General features: G+C 37.7%; 1 long non-coding RNA gene across 1 annotated transcript; it reads left to right on the top strand.

Annotated features, from left to right (window-relative positions):
• Positions 1-4907: 4907 nt before the first annotated feature.
• Positions 4908-9442, top strand: LOC113467535. The gene is made up of 2 exons (XR_003391588.1): positions 4908-5069; positions 9074-9442. It is a non-coding gene; the product is annotated as an uncharacterized LOC113467535 (long non-coding RNA).
• The last annotated feature ends 450 nt before the right edge of the window (positions 9443-9892 follow it).

The raw sequence follows: 9892 nt of genomic DNA, 5'->3' as shown, positions 1-9892 counted from the left end.
GAAGAGACAAATCTCGGTCAACCTCTGTAAAGAAATAAATGGACATGGTTTCAGGACCACGTTTTATTTCCATTTCCAGGTGAAACTCGTAGTTCTAAGAGACACTGTGACCAAAGAAGATGACCTTCTGGAGTTCGTGGACGTTGAATTAACCAAGAAGGCAGGCAAAGGATTCGGCCTCAGTTTGGTCGGTCGGAAACAAGGCCCGGGGGTATTCATATCAGATCTGGTGAGTGAATAGAACCTTTTGCCACTGCCCATATGGATCAGAGAATTGTCCATCCCTAAACTTTTGTTATGGCTTCACGAATTATGGCTCCGACCTTCGCTGAAAATGAAACAAGCTGGGTGAGGTAGGTATTCCATACCTCGGCTGGGATTGAACCCACGCCCTCCTGTTTACCAGGCGAGCGTCTTGACCACTACACCACCGAGGAATAGGAAGACATGGGTTCAATTGCTATCGAGACAGGGAATTGGCTATCTATGGCTGTCTTCATAAAGGAGCTGTTTCAATTACCTACCTACTATTACGTATACATAATCTTCTTTACCTATTTCCTTATTATTTTATTATTACCACTATTCAATGTTTGTGATTATAAATTGAAAAGATTCTTTTCGGCGCGAACGACCTACTGTCCCGTAGTGTTTAAGTCCCAAAAAGTGAGTTTAGACTCGCTTTAAGTGAAATTCATCATAGTTATTTTTCGTGGTCCTTTGACGGCCAGAGTCGATAAATAAAAATAATAATAATAATAATAATAATAATTACCTATATTATCATTGATTTATGTGGGAAGAAAAAAAAATCAGGACTCAATACCTAACATGAACTAAAAGTTAGAACAATTGCATCTCTAATAGAGTTCGACCCGTGTGTGAATTGCCTTGTTGTTCAACTTACTTTATCTTCTATGAAGACTTTATAATCTTATAACTTATAAACCAGTCTTCTACTTGATTACTTATTTATAACATTGATCTATAATCCAATACTTCTGTTGAAAAAAACTAGGTAGGGTCAAGAGGGGTAATTAGGAACGATTTTTCCAACTTTTTTTTATCGACCTAGGACTCAAAAGATACATATACCCCCCTTGACCCTAGATACTTAAGAAGAAAAAAAAAAAAAAACTAGATAGACAGGTAGGTATGTACTAAAAAAAAAATCTTCAAATTATAGATAAAATATGCCTAGGTATAAAAGTATAAAACCTTTGTACATTTGGTAGTGGTGTTTACATAGATAGGTTTAATATGTTTACCTACCGTGTATTACGAGTGTATTGTATTATTATTATTAGAGAGATTTTGCACCCTAGTTAGGGCTGATTGAGAGGCTGACGAAAAACGCCGATCCCGTCTGTATACGGGAAAAGGCGAAGAAAAAGAAGAATAAGATGAAGAAGATAGTTTTTGCACCGCTAACTTAACGTGACGATAATTGGAACGTAGGACGCAAGTTGACCTAGTTTTCGTCAAATAACGTTAAAGAGGGGACGCTAATTTTGGTTGCAAAAACTCGCTATAATTACTCATGATAAATATTGGTAATTATTCAGAAGCCACGAGAATGAAAAAGAAAGCTCCCTTTGTGCTTGACCTAACCCTATATAAACACTGATCACTGCTCATTTGTGACAGCTCCTTTTTGTAGAAATTTTCCATTGACGTGACTTCTGAACAAGTACCGATAATATGTACTCTTTCTGCCTTTGAAATTACCCTTAGTTAGGACATTTTTTGAAATGAAATTGTGTATAGGTATGTTATAATTATAAGTTATAAGCCTATAAGTTAAATAAGTATTGATAACTCTTACTAAAAACTAAAATCTCGTTGAATTTGGCGGACTCATGTCTACTAGAGCTAAGGGTTCGACTCCCTGTCTTGGTCGTAAAAAAAACCTCTTGTAAATTGACATTTAAGGGGTGTGGGTTCATTTTCTCCCCCGCAAATAGATACATACATATAAAGTTCGTGAGATCGGAAGAACGCCAATTCGGTCCCATGACCTTTTTTCTTAAGGTAGTCGACTACCAATTGGGTCCCGGGCTTACTACCAATTGGGTCCCGTATACCTGTAATGACTTGGATGAAATAAATAAAAGTTTTAATTTTTAGCAATATTACAACGTTCTTTTTTCTGTTGTTCACAAGTCGAAGAAATGATTCTGTTTTATTCGTACTTAATACATCATAATTTTCCGAGATTTTTCAATTCAGTCACCAAAATTTTCGGTACTTATTCAGAAGCTATGACGGTGAACTCTAGATTGAATAATAAGTTGAATAACAAAAATACCCATTTGTTTGGTGATCACAGTGTTTTTTACTTTCCTTATTAATGTTTGATCACCATTTTTAATGTGTACAAATAACTTGAATCCTCTTTTTCTGCTCATATAAAGAAATCTCCTTTTTGTGTTTAACCTAACCCTATAATAACACTGGTCACTGCTCATATTGTGAAAACTCCTTTTTGTGTTTAACCTAACCCTATAATAACACTGGTCACTGCTCATATTGTGAAAACTCCTTTTTGCGTTTAACCTAACCCTATAATAACACTGGTTACTGCTCATTTGTGCCAGTTCTTTTGGTAGCGATCACTCTAAAGTTTTAGACCAGGAAGATTCAGCTCTAAGAACATAATTATAGTGCTTGTGATAAAAAGAAGAAAAACAATCATGTACCTATCAATTTAAGTGTGGGACCCAATTGGTAGCAAAAAGCAGGTTTTGGGACCGAATTGGTTTCCTCCCGTGAGATCTACCCCCTCCTTTTTTTATCATGGATTTGACATTTTTTTGAGCATTTTTTTTTTTACCCTTAACTCGTAACATTCTCTTTTAGAAAAGTGTCTTTGTCTAGTTTTGCGCCCCTGGGCCAAAGAAGAGCACGGTTAGGCCCAGTTGTAAGCGGCCTTGCTTCATGCAAGAGGTCGCCGGGTTTTTCGAAATCTCCAGAGTCGTCCAAAAAATTGTACTCGAATTTCCGATTGCAAATAGGTATAATTCTTAGGGTTAATTACTAATTATATTGGGATAAATTATCCACGTACAATAGGTAATTAAACGAGTTACTTTCCTGGTATTCTCGTGTTGAGCCCGCACCTAAATTCGGGGAAGTATTGGTGTTCCTCTCCCGCCGTCCTTTTGATGAGGGATCATACTACGGGATGGGCAATGCTACGCGCACAGACCACACGAGACAAGGACGACTTACCTTCGCCCAATTGTGCCCTGACGTTAGTTCAGATAGGACTAGGTACACTTTTTCTGTTAGATAAATTTATTACCACTTTGAACCTTACCTCCCTAAAAGTTGCGTCTAAGGTCGATCGACATTGCTTAATAATAAACTTTCCACGGCATTGACTTATTTTATCCAGCCTGAAATTTCCCTTGTTTAAAGAAATAGCAAGAGTTGATTGGCCAGCCCTATGTTAGGGCTCAGTTTGGTAGTGCGTCTGCCTTGTAAGCGCTAGGCCCGGGTTCGATTCCCGGCCCGGGCGGATTTTTTATCCTGATGGGGATAATGTCGTTCTCGGAACGGCTGGCTTTCCTCCTATCCTGTCTTTCCTTCTCTCTTCGAGTTTCGGGACGATAAAACCCAAAGGATGTACAGTTCCCTTTGTAAAAACCTTTTTTTTTAAAAAAAAAAAAAAAAAAAAAAAAAGTTGATTGCGAAGGGCATTCACTCGTAAAATTTTTGTAGCCAAAACCAAATGTCAGCCCAAAGCAATCAACCTAGTTAGGGCTGATTGAGAGTCTGACGAAAAACGCCGACCCCGTCTGAACACGAGAAAAGGCAAAGGAGAAGAAGAATCCTTCAAAATCCTTTCTTTTGTGCTTTCTTTCAATAGGTTTGACAGAGGGAACTGTAACTGCTAAGGTCTTATCTTCCCGAAAAGAGAAGGAAGACAGGATAGGAGAAAGCCAGCCGTTCCGAGAATCTCCCATCTGTTGAGGATAAAGTTCGCCCGAGGCGGGAATCGAACCCGCGGTCTAGCGCTTAAAAGACAAACACTCTACCCTCCTAACTAGGCTAGCTTATTCCGAATTAAAGTCAGTTCGATCCTATCTACCTTTCAATCCGATTTTTACATAGAGGGTTTTATCGTCCCGAAAGCGAAGAGATAAGAAATACAGGATAGGAGAAAGCTGGCCGTTCCAAGAACGAAAGATAATCCTTACTTTCTGTGGGTTCCAGGCGAAGAGAGGACGATAGGAGAAAGCCAGCCGTTCCAAGAACGAAAGATAATCCTTTCTGTGGGTTCCAGTCGATGTTGATCGGTATTTTAGACGTTCTCAAATAAAATCACGAAATTTTTGATTTGAAAGTACCTTCCAAATAGGTACACAAAGTATAGGTAGATTGATGAAATTTCTCTTAAATTTAAAACAATTTGAATTAATTCATTATTTAACTTGATTAATTATTTATATTTTCTAGACTTTTTAGACAATAAATAAAAAAAAATATTCCAAAAAAAGGTTCATAAAACAACCACTCTAAAACTTAAATACCTAATTAATAAATACCTATAATTCAAATTTAACAAAATAATTAAACTGTACTTGTACTTACTTAGTTCTTAGGTACTTAACTACCTACCTATTCTTTTGACATTGTATATTCTTACTTACCTTTATGTTTGTGTTTCAGATTTATTTTTAATAGTCCAATTAACTTATCCTTTCCATGAAAGCAATCTTGATTTATGTGATTTAGAAAATTAACACCAAGTTATATAATAAATTTTGAAAACATAAAAACACAAGCCACACAAGGTTATTGTGATTTTCAACCCAACTACCTCAGTAAACTTAAAGATTTTATTTGTGAAAGTGCCTGTTTAGTGCCCAAGTGCCTATCTCACATTTGGATTACATTTATTGTGATTTTCAACCCAACTACCTCAGTAAACTTAAAGATTTTATTTGTGAAAGTGCCTGTTTAGTGCCCAAGTGCCTATCTCACGTTTGGATTACCGATCCCATCTTGGTTTCAGCTACAACTTGGGACCTCAGTGGACACAAAATTGAAGAACTTTCTCAGTGGTAAGTTTTATTAGTGCTTGGAAGAGAAGCTACCAATAGGAAACACTCAAGGAAGTATGGTTCAGAAGCCACAGTACCTAAGTAATGAAAAATTGCTACAAAAAGGAGCTTTCACAAATGAGCAATGACCAGTGTTATTTTAGGGTTAGGTTAAACACATTAGCGCAAGCGAGCAGAGCCTGCTTGTATCTCAATAATCCTAAAACACAATTTTCTAGAGGTTTGATAGAGGGAACAATAACAGTAAGGTCTTTTTGTCCGAAAAGCTAAAAGAGAAGGAAGACAAGATTAAAGAAAGCCAGCTTTTCCAAGAACAAACCTCACCGGAAATCAAATCCAAGACATAGTGCTTAAAGGCAGGCCAATCTTATTAGTCTGTCATCTTTTTTTTTTATTATTATTATTATTATTGAGTGTTATTTATAGAGGGAAACTATAACAATCAGAGTCCTTGTCCCTCCTGTCAACTTTAATTATAAGAAAGGTACTTGGTCAGAAGTCACGTCCGTGTAATATTGCTACCAAAGGAACTGGCGCAAACAAGCAGTGACCAGTGTTATTATAGGATTAAGGTTAAATGCAAGAAGGAGTTTTCAAAATTAGAGCAGTGATTAGTGTTATTATAGGGTTATAGGTTAAATACAAAAAGGAGCTTTTCTTTTCCACGGACGTGACTTCTGCATGGTTACCATAAGAAATACATAGAAAATACCTGTCTAAATAGGTACATCTCAAGTATGTACCTACATATTTGGTTAATAGGTGGTATACCTAATGATATCGCAGACAAGAAGTAAGTAGGTAACTACCTACTGAGTTAATGATACTTTCAGTATGTGTTCTCTAATAAATGTATGTCATTCAGATATAAAATTATTCCTGCCAACTTTCCAATCCATGGATACCACCTAATGATGAGAACTTGTGTTGGTGCTTACCTAAGTACAGGTACATATGTATATGTAGTGTAGTAAGTAGGTACCTACCTACTGAGTTAATGATACTTTCAGTATGTGTTCTCTAATAAATGTATGTCATTCAGACATAAAATTATTTCTCCCAACTTTCCAATCCATGGATACCACCTAATGATGAGAACTTGTGTTGTTGCCTACCTAAGTACATTAGGTAAAATGTACATACTCATATATGTACCTTACCTTTCTAATGTAGGTCGGTACCTATAAGTAGAACTTAATTATTGGGGGGGGGGGGTACTTACCCCCTCCCTTTCCCATGCAGCCATTTTCAATTGATTCAACATTGAATTCATGTTGAAATATTAATTTGTTAAATATTTGTTTAAATGAAAATGAAACAAGATAAATAGCGCCGCAGGCAATTTTATTTTTTATTTATTTATATGTTTTCAAAAATAATGTGTCCGAAATTCATCAGTTTTGACATATTTTATTTTGCTAATTTACCACACAAAAATCAGAGGAAATTTTCTGAAAATTTTGTGCCACCTTTCAGCCTGATCAAAGTCCAAAATCTACTATGCCGCAGGCAATTTTTTCATAGAGTATGTACCTGAAGCTTGTGAAGAATGAATTTTTAAGGTACCTACCTTATTTTTAGATCCTCTTCTACACATCCAGGATTTTTTTGTGCATATGGTCACCCTTCGCGCTCCTTTTTTTACGGTCGCGCTGCGCGCTCCCAGGGCTTCGCGGTTGTGCATGCGGTCGCGCTTCGCACTCCCGAGTCTTCGCGGGTTTGAGCATAGGGTCGGGCTTCGCGCTCCCGGGGCTTCGCGTTTGTGCATGCGGTCGCGCTGCGCGCTCCCTATTACTACATAATATATGTACCTACATACATGTAATGATTGAAAATCAGGACTAGAGCCCGTTCTTCCTTTATTCCTTTTAATGTTTCCTAATAACTACCAATATAATGCCTAAGTCACCCATCCATTTATTGGCCTTGCTCGGCGTAACTTAACATAGATGACGCTGAATCCAATCTTTTAAACTAACGACTGAAGTGTTATCTAAAACTTTCTCTCTTTGAGTTCATAGATCGTCGCGACAAATTTCAAGATCAGAGCTCATTTGTGTGAGAAAATGTAAAAAAAAAACCCGAAAACCATTTTTTTTTTCTTCTCTGAACAAAATTTGCACCACCACTTTCGTGTTCCTGGTAAAAAGACCTTTAATTTCATATATAGGTCGATCAGGTTTGGATAATAAGTCCTTCTATGGGGACAGACAGACGACACCGAAGCGAATACAATAGTCCGTCCCTTATACCTTTTTATTAGGTACTATTGTAATAATAAAGGAAGGACGGACTAAAAAGTAAAGAGAGAAAGAGAGGAGAAGTGTTTGTTTACATAGAGTTCATTGACCCGAGTATACACAGACACAGACTTGAACACATAAGTACATCTGTGTAGGAATTTCATAGTAAAAACTATTTTTACAACCGAGTACATAGATACCTAACTACCTATCTTTATAGATCTAATAGGTACCTACCTACTCCATAGTAAATATAAGTACCTAAGTACTTAATTTTTTACTAAAAAAACGGCGGTGGAACACTCATCTTAAAAAAAAAAAAAAAAAAAAAACTACACAGCTTAATGTTTGGACACCTATTTATTGGATCCACTAGAAAGGATTCAGTAATATGCCTGGTCAATTAAATAACTTACTTAGGCACCAACTATAAGTAGGTAAGTACCTACCTTTTGTAATATGTGTTCAAATCATCATTATTATACCTACACTATTCGTAGAGAAAGGGTGGTTAGCTGGTTAGGTAGGTAAAATGAGATCTAGGTAATGATCATGTGAAATTCCATGCTGAAATTCCAGGAATTGTGTCCGGGCTGTGCACGGGTGTATAGGGTAGAATAATATTATTGAGACAGAGGAAACTTCCAGGAATTCATATAATAATGGTCGGCAAGGGTCCTTTGTAGTGGACCCCTATGGACGTAATAATACATGGACCCTATTATTGAGTTTTTTCTCTTATTTACCTATTTTGAAATGATTATAAGTTATATTCTTTATTTCAGAGTAGTGGAACTGAATTTTATGAAATACGCTTGAGTGCAAAAAAGTAAAAATTAGAAACAGTTTTTTTTTTCTTTTTTTTTTTTCAAGAGGCAAGGCTCTCCTATACAAATAAAGATTCCGTTCACACTGCACGTTGTTGTGGCAAGGCTCTCCTATGCAAATAAGAGTCCGTTCACACTGCACGGAACGATTTTTTTTCGTGAGGCGTATACAAATGAGTGTGTTCACATTGTCAACGAGGAAAATTTGAGGGAACTGTAACTGCTAGGGTCTTATGTCCCGAAATAATGAAGAGAGAAGGAAGGAAAACTGAATAAGAGAAAGCCAATGAGCCGTTCCGAGAACGAACCTTATCCCATCAGGATAAAATCCGCCCCGGGCGGGAATCGAACCCGCGGCCTAGCGCTTACGCACCCCGGTGTATGGCAGATACAAAAAGATGTCTTTTCTTTACTCTGCCAACACCATTCGGCGAAAGCTAAAGCCGCTACAACAACAGCAACATTCGTAACTGATGATCTGCCGTGCTGATGGGCTAGACTTTAGATCAGCATATTGAATTGATATTGAGACTAGGTCTAGACATGATAGTGAGTGCAGACTTCCTTCTCCATTCTATGTTGATTCAGCACTTCAGCATAAGAGAAGACTTTGAGTCAGCAAATTCTGTAGACATCACTTACTAGCTTACGTAAGTGCTTACTGTCCTATGTACCTACCCTATCCAACAAGGTGTATATTGTTAAAAACGAAGATCTACCCTACTACCTTACTCTACCATCGCTACCCAGATTCATATATTCGTATAAGCTTAACCAGATTTTTAGGACTGTTTGCCTGGGTTCAAAGGTTTTCATAGCGGTCGCTTTAGATTTTTTTTTTTTCAAGATCAGACTCACCTTATTTACCTTCTTCTGGTGACTACCAACTTGCCTGCACTTAACTAACCGAGCAACACACTTTCCTGTGTTTCAGATTCGTAAGCGTCTCACCTCGTCGGGAGAAACTCCACCGCCCTCCCCAGTTTCCTCCCTTGGCGGTCTAACGCACCACCCAGTATGAGCGTCCACACTCAGCTTCAGTTCAAGATATGATCGAGCGATGCGCCACGTCCAGATTTCCCGAGGATGTGACGTCATCGTATGACGTCACTCTTCTCGCGGAAGTGTCCACCTCCAGCCGTTCCTCCGTCACCCCCGACAGCCAGCCTTCTGGAAGTCAGTTTAAAACGGTCAACTACTCATTCAGTCCATCTGAAAACGCTAATCACCCTTCTAGAAATCCATTGGAAACAGTCCTCGTCAGTCTATCCGAAAGGGCTAACAACTTTTCTTCCATCACCCCTGTAGAAAACGTCAGCTACCCTTTCAGAAATCCATTGGAGGCCAGCAACTGTTCAGTCACCTCATATGACTCTAGATTGAATAATAAGTTGAATAACAAAAATACCCATTTGTTTGGTGATCACAGTGTTTTTTACTTTCCTTATTAATGTTTGATCTCCATTTTTAATGTGTACAAATAACTTGAATCCTCTTTTTTGTTGCTTATGAGAGTTATGAGTAATTATTGTGCCTTGTTCTATTCGGAAAGAGAAATTGAGATTTACGAGTCACAAGTTTGAGGTGGAATTTCTCATAGTTTCACTCTGACGAAAGGAATCTCAATTGTCTTTTGAGTGTCTGTCACAAATGTTGTTCCTGGATTTCGTACATCTTGCTAAATTTCATGGCAGTACTTACTTTTATTTTCCTTAGGTATCAGCCAATCACTATCAGGTGTCAGGTGTACCTG

Source organism: Diaphorina citri, unplaced genomic scaffold (assembly GCF_000475195.1).
Source record: "Diaphorina citri unplaced genomic scaffold, Diaci psyllid genome assembly version 1.1 scaffold497, whole genome shotgun sequence".
Taxonomy (NCBI): Eukaryota; Metazoa; Arthropoda; class Insecta; order Hemiptera; family Psyllidae; genus Diaphorina; species Diaphorina citri.
Note: the sequence above shows the minus strand (reverse complement) of the source record. Positions and strands in the feature narration are given on the sequence as shown.